The 27,314-nt window shown below is 37.3% G+C and overlaps 17 non-coding genes across 17 annotated transcripts; all 17 read right to left on the bottom strand.

Moving 5' to 3' along the window:
* Window positions 1–729: 729 nt before the first annotated feature.
* Window positions 730–801, bottom strand: TRNAQ-CUG (transfer RNA glutamine (anticodon CUG)). Its single transcript has one exon. It is a non-coding gene; the product is annotated as a tRNA-Gln (tRNA).
* A 660-nt stretch (window positions 802–1,461) lies between these two features.
* On the bottom strand, window positions 1,462–1,543 carry TRNAS-AGA (transfer RNA serine (anticodon AGA)). Its single transcript has one exon. It is a non-coding gene; the product is annotated as a tRNA-Ser (tRNA).
* Window positions 1,544–3,234: 1,691 nt separating this feature from the next.
* TRNAS-AGA (transfer RNA serine (anticodon AGA)) lies at window positions 3,235–3,316 on the bottom strand. The gene has a single exon. It is a non-coding gene; the product is annotated as a tRNA-Ser (tRNA).
* Window positions 3,317–4,990: 1,674 nt separating this feature from the next.
* Window positions 4,991–5,072, bottom strand: TRNAS-AGA (transfer RNA serine (anticodon AGA)). Its single transcript has one exon. It is a non-coding gene; the product is annotated as a tRNA-Ser (tRNA).
* A 957-nt stretch (window positions 5,073–6,029) lies between these two features.
* Window positions 6,030–6,101, bottom strand: TRNAQ-UUG (transfer RNA glutamine (anticodon UUG)). The gene has a single exon. It is a non-coding gene; the product is annotated as a tRNA-Gln (tRNA).
* Window positions 6,102–6,796: 695 nt separating this feature from the next.
* Window positions 6,797–6,878, bottom strand: TRNAS-AGA (transfer RNA serine (anticodon AGA)). Its single transcript has one exon. It is a non-coding gene; the product is annotated as a tRNA-Ser (tRNA).
* A 1,679-nt stretch (window positions 6,879–8,557) lies between these two features.
* Window positions 8,558–8,639, bottom strand: TRNAS-AGA (transfer RNA serine (anticodon AGA)). The gene has a single exon. It is a non-coding gene; the product is annotated as a tRNA-Ser (tRNA).
* Window positions 8,640–10,318: 1,679 nt separating this feature from the next.
* Window positions 10,319–10,400, bottom strand: TRNAS-AGA (transfer RNA serine (anticodon AGA)). The gene has a single exon. It is a non-coding gene; the product is annotated as a tRNA-Ser (tRNA).
* Window positions 10,401–12,078: 1,678 nt separating this feature from the next.
* Window positions 12,079–12,160, bottom strand: TRNAS-AGA (transfer RNA serine (anticodon AGA)). The gene has a single exon. It is a non-coding gene; the product is annotated as a tRNA-Ser (tRNA).
* Window positions 12,161–13,838: 1,678 nt separating this feature from the next.
* TRNAS-AGA (transfer RNA serine (anticodon AGA)) lies at window positions 13,839–13,920 on the bottom strand. Its single transcript has one exon. It is a non-coding gene; the product is annotated as a tRNA-Ser (tRNA).
* Window positions 13,921–15,598: 1,678 nt separating this feature from the next.
* On the bottom strand, window positions 15,599–15,680 carry TRNAS-AGA (transfer RNA serine (anticodon AGA)). Its single transcript has one exon. It is a non-coding gene; the product is annotated as a tRNA-Ser (tRNA).
* Window positions 15,681–17,358: 1,678 nt separating this feature from the next.
* On the bottom strand, window positions 17,359–17,440 carry TRNAS-AGA (transfer RNA serine (anticodon AGA)). Its single transcript has one exon. It is a non-coding gene; the product is annotated as a tRNA-Ser (tRNA).
* A 1,678-nt stretch (window positions 17,441–19,118) lies between these two features.
* Window positions 19,119–19,200, bottom strand: TRNAS-AGA (transfer RNA serine (anticodon AGA)). The gene has a single exon. It is a non-coding gene; the product is annotated as a tRNA-Ser (tRNA).
* A 1,678-nt stretch (window positions 19,201–20,878) lies between these two features.
* Window positions 20,879–20,960, bottom strand: TRNAS-AGA (transfer RNA serine (anticodon AGA)). The gene has a single exon. It is a non-coding gene; the product is annotated as a tRNA-Ser (tRNA).
* Window positions 20,961–22,638: 1,678 nt separating this feature from the next.
* Window positions 22,639–22,720, bottom strand: TRNAS-AGA (transfer RNA serine (anticodon AGA)). Its single transcript has one exon. It is a non-coding gene; the product is annotated as a tRNA-Ser (tRNA).
* Window positions 22,721–24,398: 1,678 nt separating this feature from the next.
* TRNAS-AGA (transfer RNA serine (anticodon AGA)) lies at window positions 24,399–24,480 on the bottom strand. Its single transcript has one exon. It is a non-coding gene; the product is annotated as a tRNA-Ser (tRNA).
* Window positions 24,481–26,158: 1,678 nt separating this feature from the next.
* TRNAS-AGA (transfer RNA serine (anticodon AGA)) lies at window positions 26,159–26,240 on the bottom strand. The gene has a single exon. It is a non-coding gene; the product is annotated as a tRNA-Ser (tRNA).
* Between the last annotated feature and the right edge of the window lie 1,074 nt (window positions 26,241–27,314).

Genomic DNA, 27,314 nt, shown 5'->3' with positions numbered 1-27,314 from the left:
CACATGATATGGCGGTGCCCGGTAATCCTTCATTATTGGAAAGAAGTCACGACATTGTTAACGTCTTTATTGTTAATCCCTGTCCCACTTGAACCATTGACTTGCCTATTTGGGGTGTGGGATACAGAGACCTGGGATCACCATACTGGGATCTTCCTTCGAGAAACGCTCTTCTTAGCACGAAAGGTACTGGCATTAAGGTGGATGGGTAGCTCCTCCCCGTCTCTCAGAGCTTGGATTGACCTGGTGAACTCGGTTATCCCATATGAAAGAACACTGTACCATAATAGAGGATGCCCAGGTAAATTCGAAAAAATTTGGGGTAGATGGAACTCATCTCATCATACTCTGTAGTCTGCGTGGATTAGATATATGCACGGGGAGGAGGGCATGGGGTTTGGGGACATCGTTGCAGAGCAAACTTGAATCTGTTTTCTTTTGGCGACTTATTACTAAAGGTTAAAGTTGTTTAAGTTGTATAGTAGGTATTTTGTAGGTACTAGTGATTCAACATGCACAGTCTATTGCCTCTGAACTTTGGATGCGATGATGTTTGTAATCATTTGTATCTGATGGTATGTTTAATAATGATAAATGTAATATGTGCAATGTTTGTCTATTCTGAAATTAATAAACGAATTTAAAAAAAAAAAAAAAAAAAAAAAAACTTGGGCACAGGAGAACTCAGTGTGAGCGGAAAAACTGAAACATATGTACAAAGAGCTGCCCAGGTTCCACTGAGATTTGAACTCAGATCGCTGGATTCAGAGTCCAGAGTGCTAACCATTACACAATGGAACCACATGAAAAAACACCTGGCTGCAGTTTTTGTGCTAAAAAGCACATTTGAACTTATAAATGAAGGTGAATACAGGCTCTAAAGCTGTAGTGCAAATCTACAATTCATACACAATGGTAAATTAATATCTCCTAAACTTTTATTCCACAAGTGTGCCAAGGGCTCCATGATATCTCAACAAGGACAGTTTTAAATGTTGATGAAAAGTGGCTAGTAAATAGAGTGCTGGATCTGTTACTTGGAAACAGGGTAAGAAAAAAAATAACTGCAAAACTTATACTGTTAGAAAGCTGTTCATCCAGAAGTGGCTAAAAAATTTTCATTGTGTGGTAAAAAGTTTATTCCAAGAGATAATTCAAGGTTGTTGCAAATCAAAGTGCATGTCCCAGTACATCTGCCACAGCAGTGGTCTGTGACTGCTAGACAAAAGAGGGAGAAGCACCACTTACCTGGTGGCACTCATGGCGCTTCTTTTAATTAGTGGCTTGATGCACGTGGGATGCAGCTTCAGATCGGCTTATAGAAAATACATCCAAAAATCAAGTCAGTCTGGTTCTAGAAACCCTGTCTAAAGTTTGCATATCACCTTCATGTGTGATAAACCAGGACACACGCAAAATTATCTTCTCAGGTAATCAGACAAAAAACTATAGGAACATATTTGTAGTCGGCAGGATTTGAACCTGCGCGGGGAAACCCTAATGGATTTCTAGTCCATCGCCTTAACCACTCGGCCACGCCTACTCAGACATTGACCATTGATGAGTTTCACACACCTTTTCTTATAGCACCATGATCAAGAGCAGTGATTATCCCTTTGGAAAACATCTCAGAAAATAGAAACAAAATTCCAGGTACCAGTAAAATATAAAAATCTGATTTAAAGTCATCATCAATGGGAATCATGTACAGTTTAAGACTTTTACCTCTTTATAAGGCGGATTTTCAGTTGGTCCACTCCAAAATCATCCTGAAAATTACTCTGAAAATGCTGAAAACACTGAACAAATTAGTTTCCACGTAAAAAAGACTTGCTGTTCATATGATCAGGCTTTTGGGTGTCTTTTAACCACATCAAGTTTCCAAAAATGCCAAGCGGTTAACTAAAATAAGCATATCATTCTTCAGGTGTTTTTCATTTCGAATAGCTCCATACTTATAATACATTTTAATGGCAAGGTTAGAAAAACTCCTTCAAGGTTCCTGAGTGACTTTTAGTGCGTTTTGTGAGCTACAAAGAAGCGCCACAAAAATAGACTCAAAAGGTTCCCAAAATAATTTTATAAAAATACCACCAAAAATGTTTGCAAACTGCTTTAGGAAATTCTGAAAAACAAAAGAAAAGATGATTCAGGAAGAAAACGCCAACAATTCCTGAAGCCATTTCAGCTTAAAATCCTTGTCAGTTTAATACACCTGGAAAAAGTGTTATGTGAACATTGACATAAATCATAGGGTATGGTTGCTTTGTGTGACACAATTCGTAAGAGTGTTGTATCTTAAAGTCAATTTTAAGTTTCGGTAATCCTGCTTCATAGGTGGATTTGGCCATACAACTCAAAGTGATCACTCCATGGATGTTTGGAACATTCAAATCTTTTTTTGGCATGTTGATTTTAACTCTCTTTTTATGCTAAAACTTGGGCACAGGAGAACTCAGTGTAAGCGGAAAAACTGAAACATATGTACAAAGAGCTGCCCAGGTTCCACTGAGATTTGAAGTCAGATCTCTGGATTCAAAGTCCAGAGTTGTAACCATTACACCATGGAACCACACAAAAAACATACATGGCTGCAATTTTTGTGCTAAAAAGCACATTTGAACTCATGAATGAAGGTGAATACAGGCTCTAAAGCTGTAGTGCAAATCTACAATTAATACACAATGGTAAATTAATATCTCCTAAACTTTTATTCCACAAGTGTGCCAAGGGTTCCATGATATCTCAACAAGGACAATTTTAAATGTTGATGAAAAGTGGCTAGTAAATAGAGTGCTGGATCTGTTACTTGGAAACAGGGTAAGAAAAATAATAATTGCAAAACTTATACTGTTAGAAAGCTGTTCATCCAGAAGTGGCTAAAAAATTTTCATTGTGTGGTAAAAAGTTTATTCCAAGAGATAATTCAAGGTTGTTGCAAATAAAAAGTGCATGTCCCAGTACATCTGCCACAGCAGTGGTCTGTGACTGCTAGACAAAAGAGGGAGAAGCACCACTTACCTGGTGGCACTCATGGCGCTTCTTTTAATTAGTGGCTGGACGCACGTGGGATGCAGCGTCAGATCGGCTTATAGAAAATACATCCAAAAATCAAGTCAGTCTGGTTCTAGATACCCGGTCTAAAGTTTGCATATCACCTTCATGTGTGATAAACCAGGACACACGCAAATTTATCTTCTCGGGTAATCAGACAAAAAACTACAGGAACATATTCGTAGTCGGCAGAAATTGAACCTGCGCGGGGAAACCCCAATGGATTTCTAGTCCATCGCCTTAACCACTCGGCCACGACTACTCAGACATTGACCATTGATGAGTTTCACACACCTTTTCTTATAGCACCATGATCAAGAGCAGTGATTATCATATTGGAAAACATCTCAGAAAATAGAAACAAAATTCCAGGTACCAGTAAAATATAAAAATCTGATTTAAAGTCATCAACAATGGGAATCATGTACAGTTTAAGACTTTTACCTCTTTATAAGGTGGATTTTCAGTGGGTCCACTCCAAAATCATCCTGAAAATGCTGAAAACACTGAACAAATTAGTTTCCACGTAAAAAAGACTTGCTGTTCATATGATCAGGCTTTTGGGTGTCTTTTAACCACATCAAGTTTCCAAAAATGCCAAGCGGTTAACTAAAATAAGCATATCATTCTTCAGGTGTTTTTCATTTCGAATAGCTCCATACTTATAATACATTTTAATGGCAAGGTTAGAAAAACTCCTTCAAGGTTCCTGAGTGACTTTTAGTGCGTTTTGTGAGCTACAAAGAAGCGCCACAAAAATAGACTCAAAAGGTTCCCAAAATAATTTTATAAAAATACCACCAAAAATGTTTGCAAACTGCTTTAGGAAATTCTGAAAAACAAAAGAAAAGATGATTCAGGAAGAAAACGCCAACAATTCCTGAAGCCATTTCAGCTTAAAATCCTTGTCAGTTTAATACACCTGGAAAAAGTGTTATGTGAACATTGACATAAATCATAGGGTATGGTTGCTTTGTGTGACACAATTCGTAAGAGTGTTGTATCTTAAAGTCAATTTTAAGTTTCGGTAATCCTGCTTCATAGGTGGATTTGGCCATACAACTCAAAGTGATCACTCCATGGATGTTTGGAACATTCAAATCTTTTTTTGGCATGTTGATTTTAACTCTCTTTTTATGCTAAAACTTGGGCACAGGAGAACTCAGTGTAAGCGGAAAAACTGAAACATATGTACAAAGAGCTGCCCAGGTTCCACTGAGATTTGAAGTCAGATCTCTGGATTCAAAGTCCAGAGTTGTAACCATTACACCATGGAACCACACAAAAAACATGGCTGCAATTTTTGTGCTAAAAAGCACATTTGAACTCATGAATGAAGGTGAATACAGGCTCTAAAGCTGTAGTGCAAATCTACAATTAATACACAATGGTAAATTAATATCTCCTAAACTTTTATTCCACACGTGTGCCAAGGGTTCCATGATATCTCAACAAGGACAATTTTAAATGTTGATGAAAAGTGGCTAGTAAATAGAGTGCTGGATCTGTTACTTGGAAACAGGGTAAGAAAAATAATAATTGCAAAACTTATACTGTTAGAAAGCTGTTCATCCAGAAGTGGCTAAAAAATTTTCATTGTGTGGTAAAAAGTTTATTCCAAGAGATAATTCAAGGTTGTTGCAAATCAAAGTGCATGTCCCAGTACATCTGCCACAGCAGTGGTTTGTGACTGCTAGACAAAAGAGGGAGAAGCACCACTTACCTGGTGGCACTCATGGCGCTTCTTTTAATTAGTGGCTGGACGCACGTGGGATGCAGCGTCAGGTCGGCTTATAGAAAATACATCCAAAAATCAAGTCAGTCTGGTTCTAGATACCCGGTCTAAAGTTTGCATATCACCTTCATGTGTGATAAACCAGGACACACGCAAATTTATCTTCTCGGGTAATCAGACAAAAAACTACAGGAACATATTCGTAGTCGGCAGAAATTGAACCTGCGCGGGGAAACCCCAATGGATTTCTAGTCCATCGCCTTAACCACTCGGCCACGACTACTCAGACATTGATCATTAATGAGTTTCACACACCTTTTCTTATAGCACCATGATCAAGAGCAGTGATTATCATATTGGAAAACATCTCAGAAAATAGAAACAAAATTCCAGGTACCAGTAAAATATAAAAATCTGATTTAAAGTCATCATCAATGGGAATCATGTACAGTTTAAGACTTTTACCTCTTTATAAGGCGGATTTTCAGTTGGTCCACTCCAAAATCATCCTGAAAATTACTCTGAAAATGCTGAAAACACTGAACAAATTAGTTTCCACGTAAAAAAGACTTGCTGTTCATATGATCAGGCTTTTGGGTGTCTTTTAACCACATCAAGTTTCCAAAAATGCCAAGCGGTTAACTAAAATAAGCATATCATTCTTCAGGTGTTTTTTATTTCGAATAGCTCCATACTTATAATACAATTTAATGGCAAGGTTAGAAAAACTCCTTCAAGGTTCCTGAGTGACTTTTAGTGCGTTTTGTGAGCTACAAAGAAGGGCCACAAAAATAGACTCAAAAGGTTCCCAAAATAATTTTATAAAAATACCACCAAAAATGTTTGCAAACTGCTTTAGGGAATTCTGAAAAACAAAAGAAAAGATGATTCAGGAAGAAAACGCCAACAATTCCTGAAGCCATTTCAGCTTAAAATCCTTGTCAGTTTAATACACCTGGAAAAAGTGTTATGTGAACATTGACATAAATCATAGGGTATGGTTGCTTTGTGTGACACAATTCGTAAGAGTGTTGTATCTTAAAGTGAATTTTAAGTTTCGGTAATCCTGCTTCATAGGTGGATTTGGCCATACAACTCAAAGTGATCACTGCATGGATGTTTGGAACATTCAAATCTTTTTTTGGCATGTTGATTTTAACTCTCTTTTTATGTTAAAACTTGGGCACAGGAGAACTCAGTGTAAGCGGAAAAACTGAAACATATGTACAAAGAGCTGCCCAGGTTCCACTGAGATTTGAAGTCAGATCTCTGGAATCAAAGTCCAGAGCGCTAACCATTACACCATGGAACCACACTAAAAAACTACATGGCTGCAGTTTTTGTGCTAAAAAGCACATTTGAACTCATGAATGAAGGTGAATACAGGCTCTAAAGCTGTAGCGCAAATCTACAATTAATACACAATGGTAAATTAATATCTCCTAATTTTTTATTCCACAAGTGTGCCAAGGGTTCCATGATATTTATTCCACAAGTGTGCCAAGGGTTCCATGATATCTCAACAAGGACAGTTTTAAATGTTGATGAAAAGTGGCTAGTAAATAGAGTGCTGGATCTGTTACTTGGAAACAGGGTAAGAAAAAAAATAATTGCAAAACTTATACTGTTAGAAAGCTGTTCATCCAGAAGTGGCTAAAAAATTTTCATTGTGTGGTAAAAAGTTTATTCCAAGAGATAATTCAAGGTTGTTGCAAATCAAAGTGCATGTCCCAGTACATCTGCCACAGCAGTGGTCTGTGACTGCTAGACAAAAGAGGGAGAAGCACCACTTACCTGGTGGCACTCATGGCGCTTCTTTTAATTAGTGGCTTGACGCACGTGGGATGCAGCGTCAGATCGGCTTATAGAAAATACATCCAAAAATTAAGTCAGTCTGGTTCTAGAAACCCTGTCTAAAGTTTGCATATCACCTTCATGTGTGATAAACCAGGACACACGCAAATTTATCTTCTCAGGTAATCAGACAAAAAAATACAGGAACATATTCGTAGTCGGCAGGATTTGAACCTGCGCGGGGAAACCCCAATGAATTTCTAGTCCATCGCCTTAACCTCTCGGCCACGACTACTCAGACATTGACCATTGATGAGTTTCACACACCTTTTCTTATAGCACCATGATCAAGAGCAGTGATTATCATATTGGAAAACATCTCAGAAAATAGAAACAAAATTCCAGGTACCAGTAAAATATAAAAATCTGATTTAAAGTCATCAACAATGGGAATCATGTACAGTTTAAGACTTTTACCTCTTTATAAGGTGGATTTTCAGTGGGTCCACTCCAAAATCATCCTGAAAATGCTGAAAACACTGAACAAATTAGTTTCTACGTAAAAAAGACTTGCTGTTCATATGATCAGGCTTTTGGGTGTCTTTTAACCACTTCAAGTTTCCAAAAATGCCAAGCGGTTAACTAAAATAAGCATATCATTCTTCAGGTGTATTTCATTTCGAATAGCTCCATACTTATAATACATTTTAATGGCAAGGTTAGAAAAACTCCTTCAAGGTTCCTGAGTGACTTTTAGTGCGTTTTGTGAGCTACAAAGAAGCGCCACAAAAATAGACTCAAAAGGTTCCCAAAATAATTTTATAAAAATACCACCAAAAATGTTTGCAAACTGCTTTAGGAAATTCTGAAAAACAAAAGAAAAGATGATTCAGGAAGAAAACGCCAACAATTCCTGAAGCCATTTCAGCTTAAAATCCTTGTCAGTTTAATACACCTGGAAAAAGTGTTATGTGAACATTGACATAAATCATAGGGTATGGTTGCTTTGTGTGACACAATTCGTAAGAGTGTTGTATCTTAAAGTCAATTTTAAGTTTCGGTAATCCTGCTTCATAGGTTGATTTGGCCATACAACTCAAAGTGATCACTCCATGGATGTTAGGAACATTCAAATCTTTTTTTGGCATGTTGATTTTAACTCTCTTTTTATGCTAAAACTTGGGCACAGGAGAACTCAGTGTAAGCGGAAAAACTGAAACATATGTACAAAGAGCTGCCCAGGTTCCACTGAGATTTGAAGTCAGATCTCTGGATTCAAAGTCCAGAGTTGTAACCATTACACCATGGAACCACACAAAAAACATACATGGCTGCAATTTTTGTGCTAAAAAGCACATTTGAACTCATGAATGAAGGTGAATACAGGCTCTAAAGCTGTAGTGCAAATCTACAATTAATACACAATGGTAAATTAATATCTCCTAAACTTTTATTCCACAAGTGTGCCAAGGGTTCCATGATATCTCAACAAGGACAATTTTAAATGTTGATGAAAAGTGGCTAGTAAATAGAGTGCTGGATCTGTTACTTGGAAACAGGGTAAGAAAAATAATAATTGCAAAACTTATACTGTTAGAAAGCTGTTCATCCAGAAGTGGCTAAAAAATTTTCATTGTGTGGTAAAAAGTTTATTCCAAGAGATAATTCAAGGTTGTTGCAAATAAAAAGTGCATGTCCCAGTACATCTGCCACAGCAGTGGTCTGTGACTGCTAGACAAAAGAGGGAGAAGCACCACTTACCTGGTGGCACTCATGGCGCTTCTTTTAATTAGTGGCTGGACGCACGTGGGATGCAGCGTCAGATCGGCTTATAGAAAATACATCCAAAAATCAAGTCAGTCTGGTTCTAGATACCCGGTCTAAAGTTTGCATATCACCTTCATGTGTGATAAACCAGGACACACGCAAATTTATCTTCTCGGGTAATCAGACAAAAAACTACAGGAACATATTCGTAGTCGGCAGAAATTGAACCTGCGCGGGGAAACCCCAATGGATTTCTAGTCCATCGCCTTAACCACTCGGCCACGACTACTCAGACATTGACCATTGATGAGTTTCACACACCTTTTCTTATAGCACCATGATCAAGAGCAGTGATTATCATATTGGAAAACATCTCAGAAAATAGAAACAAAATTCCAGGTACCAGTAAAATATAAAAATCTGATTTAAAGTCATCAACAATGGGAATCATGTACAGTTTAAGACTTTTACCTCTTTATAAGGTGGATTTTCAGTGGGTCCACTCCAAAATCATCCTGAAAATGCTGAAAACACTGAACAAATTAGTTTCCACGTAAAAAAGACTTGCTGTTCATATGATCAGGCTTTTGGGTGTCTTTTAACCACATCAAGTTTCCAAAAATGCCAAGCGGTTAACTAAAATAAGCATATCATTCTTCAGGTGTTTTTCATTTCGAATAGCTCCATACTTATAATACATTTTAATGGCAAGGTTAGAAAAACTCCTTCAAGGTTCCTGAGTGACTTTTAGTGCGTTTTGTGAGCTACAAAGAAGCGCCACAAAAATAGACTCAAAAGGTTCCCAAAATAATTTTATAAAAATACCACCAAAAATGTTTGCAAACTGCTTTAGGAAATTCTGAAAAACAAAAGAAAAGATGATTCAGGAAGAAAACGCCAACAATTCCTGAAGCCATTTCAGCTTAAAATCCTTGTCAGTTTAATACACCTGGAAAAAGTGTTATGTGAACATTGACATAAATCATAGGGTATGGTTGCTTTGTGTGACACAATTCGTAAGAGTGTTGTATCTTAAAGTCAATTTTAAGTTTCGGTAATCCTGCTTCATAGGTGGATTTGGCCATACAACTCAAAGTGATCACTCCATGGATGTTAGGAACATTCAAATCTTTTTTTGGCATGTTGATTTTAACTCTCTTTTTATGCTAAAACTTGGGCACAGGAGAACTCAGTGTAAGCGGAAAAACTGAAACATATGTACAAAGAGCTGCCCAGGTTCCACTGAGATTTGAAGTCAGATCTCTGGATTCAAAGTCCAGAGTTGTAACCATTACACCATGGAACCACACAAAAAACATACATGGCTGCAATTTTTGTGCTAAAAAGCACATTTGAACTCATGAATGAAGGTGAATACAGGCTCTAAAGCTGTAGTGCAAATCTACAATTAATACACAATGGTAAATTAATATCTCCTAAACTTTTATTCCACAAGTGTGCCAAGGGTTCCATGATATCTCAACAAGGACAATTTTAAATGTTGATGAAAAGTGGCTAGTAAATAGAGTGCTGGATCTGTTACTTGGAAACAGGGTAAGAAAAATAATAATTGCAAAACTTATACTGTTAGAAAGCTGTTCATCCAGAAGTGGCTAAAAAATTTTCATTGTGTGGTAAAAAGTTTATTCCAAGAGATAATTCAAGGTTGTTGCAAATAAAAAGTGCATGTCCCAGTACATCTGCCACAGCAGTGGTCTGTGACTGCTAGACAAAAGAGGGAGAAGCACCACTTACCTGGTGGCACTCATGGCGCTTCTTTTAATTAGTGGCTGGACGCACGTGGGATGCAGCGTCAGATCGGCTTATAGAAAATACATCCAAAAATCAAGTCAGTCTGGTTCTAGATACCCGGTCTAAAGTTTGCATATCACCTTCATGTGTGATAAACCAGGACACACGCAAATTTATCTTCTCGGGTAATCAGACAAAAAACTACAGGAACATATTCGTAGTCGGCAGAAATTGAACCTGCGCGGGGAAACCCCAATGGATTTCTAGTCCATCGCCTTAACCACTCGGCCACGACTACTCAGACATTGACCATTGATGAGTTTCACACACCTTTTCTTATAGCACCATGATCAAGAGCAGTGATTATCATATTGGAAAACATCTCAGAAAATAGAAACAAAATTCCAGGTACCAGTAAAATATAAAAATCTGATTTAAAGTCATCAACAATGGGAATCATGTACAGTTTAAGACTTTTACCTCTTTATAAGGTGGATTTTCAGTGGGTCCACTCCAAAATCATCCTGAAAATGCTGAAAACACTGAACAAATTAGTTTCCACGTAAAAAAGACTTGCTGTTCATATGATCAGGCTTTTGGGTGTCTTTTAACCACATCAAGTTTCCAAAAATGCCAAGCGGTTAACTAAAATAAGCATATCATTCTTCAGGTGTTTTTCATTTCGAATAGCTCCATACTTATAATACATTTTAATGGCAAGGTTAGAAAAACTCCTTCAAGGTTCCTGAGTGACTTTTAGTGCGTTTTGTGAGCTACAAAGAAGCGCCACAAAAATAGACTCAAAAGGTTCCCAAAATAATTTTATAAAAATACCACCAAAAATGTTTGCAAACTGCTTTAGGAAATTCTGAAAAACAAAAGAAAAGATGATTCAGGAAGAAAACGCCAACAATTCCTGAAGCCATTTCAGCTTAAAATCCTTGTCAGTTTAATACACCTGGAAAAAGTGTTATGTGAACATTGACATAAATCATAGGGTATGGTTGCTTTGTGTGACACAATTCGTAAGAGTGTTGTATCTTAAAGTCAATTTTAAGTTTCGGTAATCCTGCTTCATAGGTGGATTTGGCCATACAACTCAAAGTGATCACTCCATGGATGTTTGGAACATTCAAATCTTTTTTTGGCATGTTGATTTTAACTCTCTTTTAATGCTAAAACTTGGGCACAGGAGAACTCAGTGTAAGCGGAAAAACTGAAACATATGTACAAAGAGCTGCCCAGGTTCCACTGAGATTTGAAGTCAGATCTCTGGATTCAAAGTCCAGAGTTGTAACCATTACACCATGGAACCACACAAAAAACATACATGGCTGCAATTTTTGTGCTAAAAAGCACATTTGAACTCATGAATGAAGGTGAATACAGGCTCTAAAGCTGTAGTGCAAATCTACAATTAATACACAATGGTAAATTAATATCTCCTAAACTTTTATTCCACAAGTGTGCCAAGGGTTCCATGATATCTCAACAAGGACAATTTTAAATGTTGATGAAAAGTGGCTAGTAAATAGAGTGCTGGATCTGTTACTTGGAAACAGGGTAAGAAAAATAATAATTGCAAAACTTATACTGTTAGAAAGCTGTTCATCCAGAAGTGGCTAAAAAATTTTCATTGTGTGGTAAAAAGTTTATTCCAAGAGATAATTCAAGGTTGTTGCAAATCAAAGTGCATGTCCCAGTACATCTGCCACAGCAGTGGTCTGTGACTGCTAGACAAAAGAGGGAGAAGCACCACTTACCTGGTGGCACTCATGGCGCTTCTTTTAATTAGTGGCTGGACGCACGTGGGATGCAGCGTCAGATCGGCTTATAGAAAATACATCCAAAAATCAAGTCAGTCTGGTTCTAGATACCCGGTCTAAAGTTTGCATATCACCTTCATGTGTGATAAACCAGGACACACGCAAATTTACCTTCTCGGGTAATCAGACAAAAATCTACAGGAACATATTCGTAGTCGGCAGAAATTGAACCTGCGCGGGGAAACCCCAATGGATTTCTAGTCCATCGCCTTAACCACTCGGCCACGACTACTCAGACATTGACCATTGATGAGTTTCACACACCTTTTCTTATAGCACCATGATCAAGAGCAGTGATTATCATATTGGAAAACATCTCAGAAAATAGAAACAAAATTCCAGGTACCAGTAAAATATAAAAATCTGATTTAAAGTCATCATCAATGGGAATCATGTACAGTTTAAGACTTTTACCTCTTTATAAGGCGGATTTTCAGTGGGTCCACTCCAAAATCATCCTGAAAATGCTGAAAACACTGAACAAATTAGTTTCCACGTAAAAAAGAATTGCTGTTCATATGATCAGGCTTTTGGGTGTCTTTTAACCACATCAAGTTTCCAAAAATGCCAAGCGGTTAACTAAAATAAGCATATCATTCTTCAGGTGTTTTTCATTTCGAATAGTTCCATACTTATAATACAATTTAATGGCAAGGTTAGAAAAACTCCTTCAAGGTTCCTGAGTGACTTTTAGTGCGTTTTGTGAGCTACAAAGAAGCGCCACAAAAATAGACTCAAAAGGTTCCCAAAATAATTTTATAAAAATACCACCAAAAATGTTTGCAAACTGCTTTAGGAAATTCTGAAAAACAAAAGAAAAGATGATTCAGGAAGAAAACGCCAACAATTCCTGAAGCCATTTCAGCTTAAAATCCTTGTCAGTTTAATACACCTGGAAAAAGTGTTATGTGAACATTGACATAAATCATAGGGTATGGTTGCTTTGTGTGACACAATTCGTAAGAGTGTTGTATCTTAAAGTCAATTTTAAGTTTCGGTAATCCTGCTTCATAGGTGGATTTGGCCATACAACTCAAAGTGATCACTCCATGGATGTTTGGAACATTCAAATCTTTTTTTGGCATGTTGATTTCAGCTCTCTTTTTATGCTAAAACTTGGGCACAGGAGAACTCAGTGTAAGCGGAAAAACTGAAACATATGTACAAAGAGCTGCCCAGGTTCCACTGAGATTTGAAGTCAGATCTCTGGATTCAAAGTCCAGAGTTGTAACCATTACACCATGGAACCACACAAAAAACATACATGGCTGCAATTTTTGTGCTAAAAAGCACATTTGAATTCATGAATGAAGGTGAATACAGGCTCTAAAGCTGTAGTGCAAATCTACAATTAATACACAATGGTAAATTAATATCTCCTAAACTTTTATTCCACAAGTGTGCCAAGGGTTCCATGATATCTCAACAAGGACAATTTTAAATGTTGATGAAAAGTGGCTAGTAAATAGAGTGCTGGATCTGTTACTTGGAAACAGGGTAAGAAAAATAATAATTGCAAAACTTATACTGTTAGAAAGCTGTTCATCCAGAAGTGGCTAAAAAATTTTCATTGTGTGGTAAAAAGTTTATTCCAAGAGATAATTCAAGGTTGTTGCAAATCAAAGTGCATGTCCCAGTACATCTGCCACAGCAGTGGTCTGTGACTGCTAGACAAAAGAGGGAGAAGCACCACTTACCTGGTGGCACTCATGGCGCTTCTTTTAATTAGTGGCTGGACGCACGTGGGATGCAGCGTCAGATCGGCTTATAGAAAATACATCCAAAAATCAAGTCAGTCTGGTTCTAGATACCCGGTCTAAAGTTTGCATATCACCTTCATGTGTGATAAACCAGGACACACGCAAATTTATCTTCTCGGGTAATCAGACAAAAAACTACAGGAACATATTCGTAGTCGGCAGAAATTGAACCTGCGCGGGGAAACCCCAATGGATTTCTAGTCCATCGCCTTAACCACTCGGCCACGACTACTCAGACGTTGACCATTGATGAGTTTCACACACCTTTTCTTATAGCACCATGATCAAGAGCAGTGATTATCATATTGGAAAACATCTCAGAAAATAGAAACAAAATTCCAGGTACCAGTAAAATATAAAAATCTGATTTAAAGTCATCATCAATGGGAATCATGTACAGATTAAGACTTTTACCTCTTTATAAGGCGGATTTTCAGTGGGTCCACTCCAAAATCATCCTGAAAATGCTGAAAACACTGAACAAATTAGTTTCCACGTAAAAAAGAATTGCTGTTCATATGATCAGGCTTTTGGGTGTCTTTTAACCACATCAAGTTTCCAAAAATGCCAAGCGGTTAACTAAAATAAGCATATCATTCTTCAGGTGTTTTTCATTTCGAATAGCTCCATACTTATAATACAATTTAATGGCAAGGTTAGAAAAACTCCTTCAAGGTTCCTGAGTGACTTTTAGTGCGTTTTGTGAGCTACAAAGAAGCGCCACAAAAATAGACTCAAAAGGTTCCCAAAATAATATTATAAAAATACCACCAAAAATGTTTGCAAACTGCTTTAGGAAATTCTGAAAAACAAAAGAAAAGATGATTCAGGAAGAAAACGCCAACAATTCCTGAAGCCATTTCAGCTTAAAATCCTTGTCAGTTTAATACACCTGGAAAAAGTGTTATGTGAACATTGACATAAATCATAGGGTATGGTTGCTTTGTGTGACACAATTCGTAAGAGTGTTGTATCTTAAAGTCAATTTTAAGTTTCGGTAATCCTGCTTCATAGGTGGATTTGGCCATACAACTCAAAGTGATCACTCCATGGATGTTTGGAACATTCAAATCTTTTTTTGGCATGTTGATTTTAACTCTCTTTTTATGCTAAAACTTGGGCACAGGAGAACTCAGTGTAAGCGGAAAAACTGAAACATATGTACAAAGAGCTGCCCAGGTTCCACTGAGATTTGAAGTCAGATCTCTGGATTCAAAGTCCAGAGTTGTAACCATTACACCATGGAACCACACAAAAAACATACATGGCTGCAATTTTTGTGCTAAAAAGCACATTTGAATTCATGAATGAAGGTGAATACAGGCTCTAAAGCTGTAGTGCAAATCTACAATTAATACACAATGGTAAATTAATATCTCCTAAACTTTTATTCCACAAGTGTGCCAAGGGTTCCATGATATCTCAACAAGGACAATTTTAAATGTTGATGAAAAGTGGCTAGTAAATAGAGTGCTGGATCTGTTACTTGGAAACAGGGTAAGAAAAATAATAATTGCAAAACTTATACTGTTAGAAAGCTGTTCATCCAGAAGTGGCTAAAAAATTTTCATTGTGTGGTAAAAAGTTTATTCCAAGAGATAATTCAAGGTTGTTGCAAATCAAAGTGCATGTCCCAGTACATCTGCCACAGCAGTGGTCTGTGACTGCTAGACAAAAGATGGAGAAGCACCACTTACCTGGTGGCACTCATGGCGCTTCTTTTAATTAGTGGCTGGACGCACGTGGGATGCAGCGTCAGATCGGCTTATAGAAAATACACCCAAAAATCAAGTCAGTCTGGTTCTAGATACCCGGTCTAAAGTTTGCATATCACCTTCATGTGTGATAAACCAGGACACACGCAAATTTATCTTCTCGGGTAATCAGACAAAAAACTACAGGAACATATTCGTAGTCGGCAGAAATTGAACCTGCGCGGGGAAACCCCAATGGATTTCTAGTCCATCGCCTTAACCACTCGGCCACGACTACTAAGACGTTGACAATTGATGAGTTTCACACACCTTTTCTTATAGCACCATGATCAAGAGCAGTGATTATCATATTGGAAAACATCTCAGAAAATAGAAACAAAATTCCAGGTACCAGTAAAATATAAAAATCTGATTTAAAGTCATCATCAATGGGAATCATGTACAGATTAAGACTTTTACCTCTTTATAAGGCGGATTTTCAGTGGGTCCACTCCAAAATCATCCTGAAAATGCTGAAAACACTGAACAAATTAGTTTCCATGTAAAAAAGAATTGCTGTTCATATGATCAGGCTTTTGGGTGTCTTTTAACCACATCAAGTTTCCAAAAATGCCAAGCGGTTAACTAAAATAAGCATATCATTCTTCAGGTGTTTTTCATTTCGAATAGTTCCATACTTATAATACAATTTAATGGCAAGGTTAGAAAAACTCCTTCAAGGTTCCTGAGTGACTTTTAGTGCGTTTTGTGAGCTACAAAGAAGCGCCACAAAAATAGACTCAAAAGGTTCCCAAAATAATTTTATAAAAATACCACCAAAAATGTTTGCAAACTGCTTTAGGAAATTCTGAAAAACAAAAGAAAAGATGATTCAGGAAGAAAACGCCAACAATTCCTGAAGCCATTTCAGCTTAAAATCCTTGTCAGTTTAATACACCTGGAAAAAGTGTTATGTGAACATTGACATAAATCATAGGGTATGGTTGCTTTGTGTGACACAATTCGTAAGAGTGTTGTATCTTAAAGTCAATTTTAAGTTTCGGTAATCCTGCTTCATAGGTGGATTTGGCCATACAACTCAAAGTGATCACTCCATGGATGTTTGGAACATTCAAATCTTTTTTTGGCATGTTGATTTTAGCTCTCTTTTTATGCTAAAACTTGGGCACAGGAGAACTCAGTGTAAGCGGAAAAACTGAAACATATGTACAAAGAGCTGCCCAGGTTCCACTGAGATTTGAAGTCAGATCTCTGGATTCAAAGTCCAGAGTTGTAACCATTACACCATGGAACCACACAAAAAACATACATGGCTGCAATTTTTGTGCTAAAAAGCACATTTGAATTCATGAATGAAGGTGAATACAGGCTCTAAAGCTGTAGTGCAAATCTACAATTAATACACAATGGTAAATTAATATCTCCTAAACTTTTATTCCACAAGTGTGCCAAGGGTTCCATGATATCTCAACAAGGACAATTTTAAATGTTGATGAAAAGTGGCTAGTAAATAGAGTGCTGGATCTGTTACTTGGAAACAGGGTAAGAAAAATAATAATTGCAAAACTTATACTGTTAGAAAGCTGTTCATCCAGAAGTGGCTAAAAAATTTTCATTGTGTGGTAAAAAGTTTATTCCAAGAGATAATTCAAGGTTGTTGCAAATCAAAGTGCATGTCCCAGTACATCTGCCACAGCAGTGGTCTGTGACTGCTAGACAAAAGAGGGAGAAGCACCACTTACCTGGTGGCACTCATGGCGCTTCTTTTAATTAGTGGCTGGACGCACGTGGGATGCAGCGTCAGATCGGCTTATAGAAAATACATCCAAAAATCAAGTCAGTCTGGTTCTAGATACCCGGTCTAAAGTTTGCATATCACCTTCATGTGTGATAAACCAGGACACACGCAAATTTATCTTCTCGGGTAATCAGACAAAAAACTACAGGAACATATTCGTAGTCGGCAGAAATTGAACCTGCGCGGGGAAACCCCAATGGATTTCTAGTCCATCGCCTTAACCACTCGGCCACGACTACTCAGACGTTGACCATTGATGAGTTTCACACACCTTTTCTTATAGCACCATGATCAAGAGCAGTGATTAACATATTGGAAAACATCTCAGAAAATAGAAACAAAATTCCAGGTACCAGTAAAATATAAAAATCTGATTTAAAGTCATCATCAATGGGAATCATGTACAGATTAAGACTTTTACCTCTTTATAAGGCGGATTTTCAGTGGGTCCACTCCAAAATCATCCTGAAAATGCTGAAAACACTGAACAAATTAGTTTCCACGTAAAAAAGAATTGCTGTTCATATGATCAGGCTTTTGGGTGTCTTTTAACCACATCAAGTTTCCAAAAATGCCAAGCGGTTAACTAAAATAAGCATATCATTCTTCAGGTGTTTTTCATTTCGAATAGCTCCATACTTATAATACAATTTAATGGCAAGGTTAGAAAAACTCCTTCAAGGTTCCTGAGTGACTTTTAGTGCGTTTTGTGAGCTACAAAGAAGCGCCACAAAAATAGACTCAAAAGGTTCCCAAAATAATTTTATAAAAATACCACCAAAAATGTTTGCAAACTGCTTTAGGAAATTCTGAAAAACAAAAGAAAAGATGATTCAGGAAGAAAACGCCAACAATTCCTGAAGCCATTTCAGCTTAAAATCCTTGTCAGTTTAATACACCTGGAAAAAGTGTTATGTGAACATTGACATAAATCATAGGGTATGGTTGCTTTGTGTGACACAATTCGTAAGAGTGTTGTATCTTAAAGTCAATTTTAAGTTTCGGTAATCCTGCTTCATAGGTGGATTTGGCCATACAACTCAAAGTGATCACTCCATGGATGTTTGGAACATTCAAATCTTTTTTTGGCATGTTGATTTTAACTCTCTTTTTATGCTAAAACTTGGGCACAGGAGAACTCAGTGTAAGCGGAAAAACTGAAACATATGTACAAAGAGCTGCCCAGGTTCCACTGAGATTTGAAGTCAGATCTCTGGATTCAAAGTCCAGAGTTGTAACCATTACACCATGGAACCACACAAAAAACATACATGGCTGCAATTTTTGTGCTAAAAAGCACATTTGAATTCATGAATGAAGGTGAATACAGGCTCTAAAGCTGTAGTGCAAATCTACAATTAATACACAATGGTAAATTAATATCTCCTAAACTTTTATTCCACAAGTGTGCCAAGGGTTCCATGATATCTCAACAAGGACAATTTTAAATGTTGATGAAAAGTGGCTAGTAAATAGAGTGCTGGATCTGTTACTTGGAAACAGGGTAAGAAAAATAATAATTGCAAAACTTATACTGTTAGAAAGCTGTTCATCCAGAAGTGGCTAAAAAATTTTCATTGTGTGGTAAAAAGTTTATTCCAAGAGATAATTCAAGGTTGTTGCAAATCAAAGTGCATGTCCCAGTACATCTGCCACAGCAGTGGTCTGTGACTGCTAGACAAAAGAGGGAGAAGCACCACTTACCTGGTGGCACTCATGGCGCTTCTTTTAATTAGTGGCTGGACGCACGTGGGATGCAGCGTCAGATCGGCTTATAGAAAATACATCCAAAAATCAAGTCAGTCTGGTTCTAGATACCCGGTCTAAAGTTTGCATATCACCTTCATGTGTGATAAACCAGGACACACGCAAATTTATCTTCTCGGGTAATCAGACAAAAAACTACAGGAACATATTCGTAGTCGGCAGAAATTGAACCTGCGCGGGGAAACCCCAATGGATTTCTAGTCCATCGCCTTAACCACTCGGCCACGACTACTCAGACGTTGACCATTGATGAGTTTCACACACCTTTTCTTATAGCACCATGATCAAGAGCAGTGATTATCATATTGGAAAACATCTCAGAAAATAGAAACAAAATTCCAGGTACCAGTAAAATATAAAAATCTGATTTAAAGTCATCATCAATGGGAATCATGTACAGATTAAGACTTTTACCTCTTTATAAGGCGGATTTTCAGTGGGTCCACTCCAAAATCATCCTGAAAATGCTGAAAACACTGAACAAATTAGTTTCCACGTAAAAAAGAATTGCTGTTCATATGATCAGGCTTTTGGGTGTCTTTTAACCACATCAAGTTTCCAAAAATGCCAAGCGGTTAACTAAAATAAGCATATCATTCTTCAGGTGTTTTTCATTTCGAATAGCTCCATACTTATAATACAATTTAATGGCAAGGTTAGAAAAACTCCTTCAAGGTTCCTGAGTGACTTTTAGTGCGTTTTGTGAGCTACAAAGAAGCGCCACAAAAATAGACTCAAAAGGTTCCCAAAATAATTTTATAAAAATACCACCAAAAATGTTTGCAAACTGCTTTAGGAAATTCTGAAAAACAAAAGAAAAGATGATTCAGGAAGAAAACGCCAACAATTCCTGAAGCCATTTCAGCTTAAAATCCTTGTCAGTTTAATACACCTGGAAAAAGTGTTATGTGAACATTGACATAAATCATAGGGTATGGTTGCTTTGTGTGACACAATTCGTAAGAGTGTTGTATCTTAAAGTCAATTTTAAGTTTCGGTAATCCTGCTTCATAGGTGGATTTGGCCATACAACTCAAAGTGATCACTCCATGGATGTTTGGAACATTCAAATCTTTTTTTGGCATGTTGATTTTAGCTCTCTTTTTATGCTAAAACTTGGGCACAGGAGAACTCAGTGTAAGCGGAAAAACTGAAACATATGTACAAAGAGCTGCCCAGGTTCCACTGAGATTTGAAGTCAGATCTCTGGATTCAAAGTCCAGAGTTGTAACCATTACACCATGGAACCACATGAAAAAACACCTGGCTGCAGTTTTTGTGCTAAAAAGCACATTTGAACTCATGAATGAAGGTGAATACAGGCTCTAAAGCTGTAGTGCAAATCTACAATTAATACACAATGGTAAATTAATATCTCCTAAACTTTTATTCCACAAGTGTGCCAAGGGTTCCATGATATCTCAACAAGGACAGTTTTAAATGTTGATGAAAAGTGGCTAGTAAATAGAGTGCTGGATCTGTTACTTGGAAACAGGGTAAGAAAAAAAATAATTGCAAAACTTAAACTTTTAGAAAGCTGTTCATCCAGAAGTGGCTAAAAAATTTTCATTGTGTGGTAAAAAGTTTATTCCAAGAGATAATTCAAGGTTGTTGCAAATCAAAGTGCATGTCCCAGTACATCTGCCACAGCAGTGGTCTGTGACTGCTAGACAAAAGAGGGAGAAGCACCACTTACCTGGTGGCACTCATGGCGCTTCTTTTAATTAGTGGCTTGACGCACGTGGGATGCAGTGTCAGATCGGCTTATAGAAAATACATCCAAAAATCAAGTCAGTCTGGTTCTAGAAACCCTGTCTAAAGTTTGCATATCACCTTCATGTGTGATAAACCAGGACACACGCAAATTTATCTTCTCAGGTAATCAGACAAAAAAACTATAGGAACAAATTCGTAGTCAGCAGGATTTGAACCTGCGCGGGGAAACCCCAATGGATTTCTAGTCCATCGCCTTAACCACTCGGCCACGACTACTCAGACATTGACCATTGATGAGTTTCACACACCTTTTCTTATAGCACCATGATCAAGAGCAGTGATTATCCCTTTGGAAAACATCTCAGAAAATAGAAACAAAATTCCAGGTACCAGTAAAATATAAAAATCTGATTTAAAGTCATCAACAATGGGAATCATGTACAGTTTAAGACTTTTACCTCTTTATAAGGCGGATTTTCAGTGGGTCCACTCCAAAATCATCCTGAAAATGCTGAAAACACTGAACAAATTAGTTTCCACGTAAAAAAGAATTGCTGTTCATATGATCAGGCTTTTGGGTGTCTTTTAACCACATCAAGTTTCCAAAAATGCCAAGCGGTTAACTAAAATAAGCATATCATTCTTCAGGTGTTTTTCATTTCGAATAGCTCCATACTTATAATACAATTTAATGGCAAGGTTAGAAAAACTCCTTCAAGGTTCCTGAGTGACTTTTAGTGCGTTTTGTGAGCTACAAAGAAGCGCCACAAAAATAGACTCAAAAGGTTCCCAAAATAATTTTATAAAAATACCACCAAAAATGTTTGCAAACTGCTTTAGGAAATTCTGAAAAACAAAAGAAAAGATGATTCAGGAAGAAAACGCCAACAATTCCTGAAGCCATTTCAGCTTAAAATCCTTGTCAGTTTAATACACCTGGAAAAAGTGTTATGTGAACATTGACATAAATCATAGGGTATGGTTGCTTTGTGTGACACAATTCGTAAGAGTGTTGTATCTTAAAGTCAATTTTAAGTTTCGGTAATCCTGCTTCATAGGTGGATTTGGCCATACAACTCAAAGTGATCACTCCATGGATGTTTGGAACATTCAAATCTTTTTTTGGCATGTTGATTTTAACTCTCTTTTTATGCTAAAACTTGGGCACAGGAGAACTCAGTGTAAGCGGAAAAACTGAAACATATGTACAAAGAGCTGCCCAGGTTCCACTGAGATTTGAAGTCAGATCTCTGGATTCAAAGTCCAGAGTTGTAACCATTACACCATGGAACCACACAAAAAACATACATGGCTGCAATTTTTGTGCTAAAAAGCACATTTGAATTCATGAATGAAGGTGAATACAGGCTCTAAAGCTGTAGTGCAAATCTACAATTAATACACAATGGTAAATTAATATCTCCTAAACTTTTATTCCACAAGTGTGCCAAGGGTTCCATGATATCTCAACAAGGACAATTTTAAATGTTGATGAAAAGTGGCTAGTAAATAGAGTGCTGGATCTGTTACTTGGAAACAGGGTAAGAAAAATAATAATTGCAAAACTTATACTGTTAGAAAGCTGTTCATCCAGAAGTGGCTAAAAAATTTTCATTGTGTGGTAAAAAGTTTATTCCAAGAGATAATTCAAGGTTGTTGCAAATCAAAGTGCATGTCCCAGTACATCTGCCACAGCAGTGGTCTGTGACTGCTAGACAAAAGAGGGAGAAGCACCACTTACCTGGTGGCACTCATGGCGCTTCTTTTAATTAGTGGCTGGACGCACGTGGGATGCAGCGTCAGATCGGCTTATAGAAAATACATCCAAAAATCAAGTCAGTCTGGTTCTAGATACCCGGTCTAAAGTTTGCATATCACCTTCATGTGTGATAAACCAGGACACACGCAAATTTATCTTCTCGGGTAATCAGACAAAAAACTACAGGAACATATTCGTAGTCGGCAGAAATTGAACCTGCGCGGGGAAACCCCAATGGATTTCTAGTCCATCGCCTTAACCACTCGGCCACGACTACTCAGACGTTGACCATTGATGAGTTTCACACACCTTTTCTTATAGCACCATGATCAAGAGCAGTGATTATCATATTGGAAAACATCTCAGAAAATAGAAACAAAATTCCAGGTACCAGTAAAATATAAAAATCTGATTTAAAGTCATCATCAATGGGAATCATGTACAGATTAAGACTTTTACCTCTTTATAAGGCGGATTTTCAGTGGGTCCACTCCAAAATCATCCTGAAAATGCTGAAAACACTGAACAAATTAGTTTCCACGTAAAAAAGAATTGCTGTTCATATGATCAGGCTTTTGGGTGTCTTTTAACCACATCAAGTTTCCAAAAATGCCAAGCGGTTAACTAAAATAAGCATATCATTCTTCAGGTGTTTTTCATTTCGAATAGCTCCATACTTATAATACAATTTAATGGCAAGGTTAGAAAAACTCCTTCAAGGTTCCTGAGTGACTTTTAGTGCGTTTTGTGAGCTACAAAGAAGCGCCACAAAAATAGACTCAAAAGGTTCCCAAAATAATTTTATAAAAATACCACCAAAAATGTTTGCAAACTGCTTTAGGAAATTCTGAAAAACAAAAGAAAAGATGATTCAGGAAGAAAACGCCAACAATTCCTGAAGCCATTTCAGCTTAAAATCCTTGTCAGTTTAATACACCTGGAAAAAGTGTTATGTGAACATTGACATAAATCATAGGGTATGGTTGCTTTGTGTGACACAATTCGTAAGAGTGTTGTATCTTAAAGTCAATTTTAAGTTTCGGTAATCCTGCTTCATAGGTGGATTTGGCCATACAACTCAAAGTGATCACTCCATGGATGTTTGGAACATTCAAATCTTTTTTTGGCATGTTGATTTTAGCTCTCTTTTTATGCTAAAACTTGGGCACAGGAGAACTCAGTGTAAGCGGAAAAACTGAAACATATGTACAAAGAGCTGCCCAGGTTCCACTGAGATTTGAAGTCAGATCTCTGGATTCAAAGTCCAGAGTTGTAACCATTACACCATGGAACCACATGAAAAAACACCTGGCTGCAGTTTTTGTGCTAAAAAGCACATTTGAACTCATGAATGAAGGTGAATACAGGCTCTAAAGCTGTAGTGCAAATCTACAATTAATACACAATGGTAAATTAATATCTCCTAAACTTTTATTCCACAAGTGTGCCAAGGGTTCCATGATATCTCAACAAGGACAGTTTTAAATGTTGATGAAAAGTGGCTAGTAAATAGAGTGCTGGATCTGTTACTTGGAAACAGGGTAAGAAAAAAAATAATTGCAAAACTTAAACTTTTAGAAAGCTGTTCATCCAGAAGTGGCTAAAAAATTTTCATTGTGTGGTAAAAAGTTTATTCCAAGAGATAATTCAAGGTTGTTGCAAATCAAAGTGCATGTCCCAGTACATCTGCCACAGCAGTGGTCTGTGACTGCTAGACAAAAGAGGGAGAAGCACCACTTACCTGGTGGCACTCATGGCGCTTCTTTTAATTAGTGGCTTGACGCACGTGGGATGCAGTGTCAGATCGGCTTATAGAAAATACATCCAAAAATCAAGTCAGTCTGGTTCTAGAAACCCTGTCTAAAGTTTGCATATCACCTTCATGTGTGATAAACCAGGACACACGCAAATTTATCTTCTCAGGTAATCAGACAAAAAAACTATAGGAACAAATTCGTAGTCAGCAGGATTTGAACCTGCGCGGGGAAACCCCAATGGATTTCTAGTCCATCGCCTTAACCACTCGGCCACGACTACTCAGACATTGACCATTGATGAGTTTCACACACCTTTTCTTATAGCACCATGATCAAGAGCAGTGATTATCCCTTTGGAAAACATCTCAGAAAATAGAAACAAAATTCCAGGTACCAGTAAAATATAAAAATCTGATTTAAAGTCATCAACAATGGGAATCATGTACAGTTTAAGACTTTTACCTCTTTATAAGGCGGATTTTCAGTGGGTCCACTCCAAAATCATCCTGAAAATGCTGAAAACACTGAACAAATTAGTTTCCACGTAAAAAAGACTTGCTGTTCATATGATCAGGCTTTTGGGTGTCTTTTAACCACATCAAGTTTCCAAAAATGCCAAGCGGTTAACTAAAATAAGCATATCATTCTTCAGGTGTTTTTCATTTCGAATAGCTCCATACTTATAATACATTTTAATGGCAAGGTTAGAAAAACTCCTTCAAGGTTCCTGAGTGACTTTTAGTGCGTTTTGTGAGCTACAAAGAAGCGCCACAAAAATAGACTCAAAAGGTTCCCAAAATAATTTTATAAAAATACCACCAAAAATGTTTGCAAACTGCTTTAGGAAATTCTGAAAAACAAAAGAAAAGATGATTCAGGAAGAAAACGCCAACAATTCCTGAAGCCATTTCAGCTTAAAATCCTTGTCAGTTTAATACACCTGGAAAAAGTGTTATGTGAACATTGACATAAATCATAGGGTATGGTTGCTTTGTGTGACACAATTCGTAAGAGTGTTGTATCTTAAAGTCAATTTTAAGTTTCGGTAATCCTGCTTCATAGGTGGATTTGGCCATACAACTCAAAGTGATCACTCCATGGATGTTTGGAACATTCAAATCTTTTTTTGGCATGTTGATTTTAACTCTCTTTTTATGCTAAAACTTGGGCACAGGAGAACTCAGTGTAAGCGGAAAAACTGAAACATATGTACAAAGAGCTGCCTAGGTTCCACTGAGATTTGAAGTCAGATCTCTGGATTCAAAGTCCAGAGTTGTAACCATTACACCATGGAACCACATGAAAAAACACCTGGCTGCAGTTTTTGTGCTAAAAAGCACATTTGAACTCATGAATGAAGGTGAATACAGGCTCTAAAGCTGTAGTGCAAATCTACAATTAATACACAATGGTAAATTAATATCTCCTAAACTTTTATTCCACAAGTGTGCCAAGGGTTCCATGATATCTCAACAAGGACAGTTTTAAATGTTGATGAAAAGTGGCTAGTAAATAGAGTGCTGGATCTGTTATTTGGAAACAGGGTAAGAAAAAAAATAATTGCAAAACTTAAACTTTTAGAAAGCTGTTCATCCAGAAGTGGCTAAAAAATTTTCATTGTGTGGTAAAAAGTTTATTCCAAGAGATAATTCAAGGTTGTTGCAAATCAAAGTGCATGTCCCAGTACATCTGCCACAGCAGTGGTCTGTGACTGCTAGACAAAAGAGGGAGAAGCACCACTTACCTGGTGGCACTCATGGCGCTTCTTTTAATTAGTGGCTTGACGCACGTGGGATGCAGTGTCAGATCGGCTTATAGAAAATACATCCAAAAATCAAGTCAGTCTGGTTCTAGAAACCCTGTCTAAAGTTTGCATATCACCTTCATGTGTGATAAACCAGGACACACGCAAATTTATCTTCTCAGGTAATCAGACAAAAAAACTATAGGAACATATTCGTAGTCGGCAGGATTTGAACCTGCGCGGGGAAACCCCAATGGATTTCTAGTCCATCGCCTTAACCACTCGGCCACGACTACTCAGACATTGACCATTGATGAGTTTCACACACCTTTTCTTATAGCACCATGATCAAGAGCAGTGATTATCCCTTTGGAAAACATCTCAGAAAATAGAAACAAAATTCCAGGTACCAGTAAAATATAAAAATCTGATTTAAAGTCATCAACAATGGGAATAATGTACAGTTTAAGACTTTTACCTCTTTATAAGGCGGATTTTCAGTGGGTCCACTCCAAAATCATCCTGAAAATGCTGAAAACACTGAACAAATTAGTTTCCACGTAAAAAAGACTTGCTGTTCATATGATCAGGCTTTTGGGTGTCTTTTAACCACATCAAGTTTCCAAAAATGCCAAGCGGTTAACTAAAATAAGCATATCATTCTTCAGGTGTTTTTCATTTCGAATAGCTCCATACTTATAATACATTTTAATGGCAAGGTTAGAAAAACTCCTTCAAGGTTCCTGAGTGACTTTTAGTGCGTTTTGTGAGCTACAAAGAAGCGCCACAAAAATAGACTCAAAAGGTTCCCAAAATAATTTTATAAAAATACCACCAAAAATGTTTGCAAACTGCTTTAGGAAATTCTGAAAAACAAAAGAAAAGATGATTCAGGAAGAAAACGCCAACAATTCCTGAAGCCATTTCAGCTTAAAATCCTTGTCAGTTTAATACACCTGGAAAAAGTGTTATGTGAACATTGACATAAATCATAGGGTATGGTTGCTTTGTGTGACACAATTCGTAAGAGTGTTGTATCTTAAAGTCAATTTTAAGTTTCGGTAATCCTGCTTCATAGGTGGATTTGGCCATACAACTCAAAGTGATCACTCCATGGATGTTTGGAACATTCAAATCTTTTTTTGGCATGTTGATTTTAACTCTCTTTTTATGCTAAAACTTGGGCACAGGAGAACTCAGTGTAAGCGGAAAAACTGAAACATATGTACAAAGAGCTGCCTAGGTTCCACTGAGATTTGAAGTCAGATCTCTGGATTCAAAGTCCAGAGTTGTAACCATTACACCATGGAACCACATGAAAAACATACATGGCTGCAGTTTTTGTGCTAAAAAGCACATTTGAACTCATG

The sequence above is a fragment of the Ranitomeya imitator genome, chromosome 9, assembly GCF_032444005.1.
Source record: "Ranitomeya imitator isolate aRanImi1 chromosome 9, aRanImi1.pri, whole genome shotgun sequence".
NCBI lineage: Eukaryota > Metazoa > Chordata > Amphibia > Anura > Dendrobatidae > Ranitomeya > Ranitomeya imitator.
This window is presented reverse-complemented; position numbering and strand designations above follow the sequence as displayed.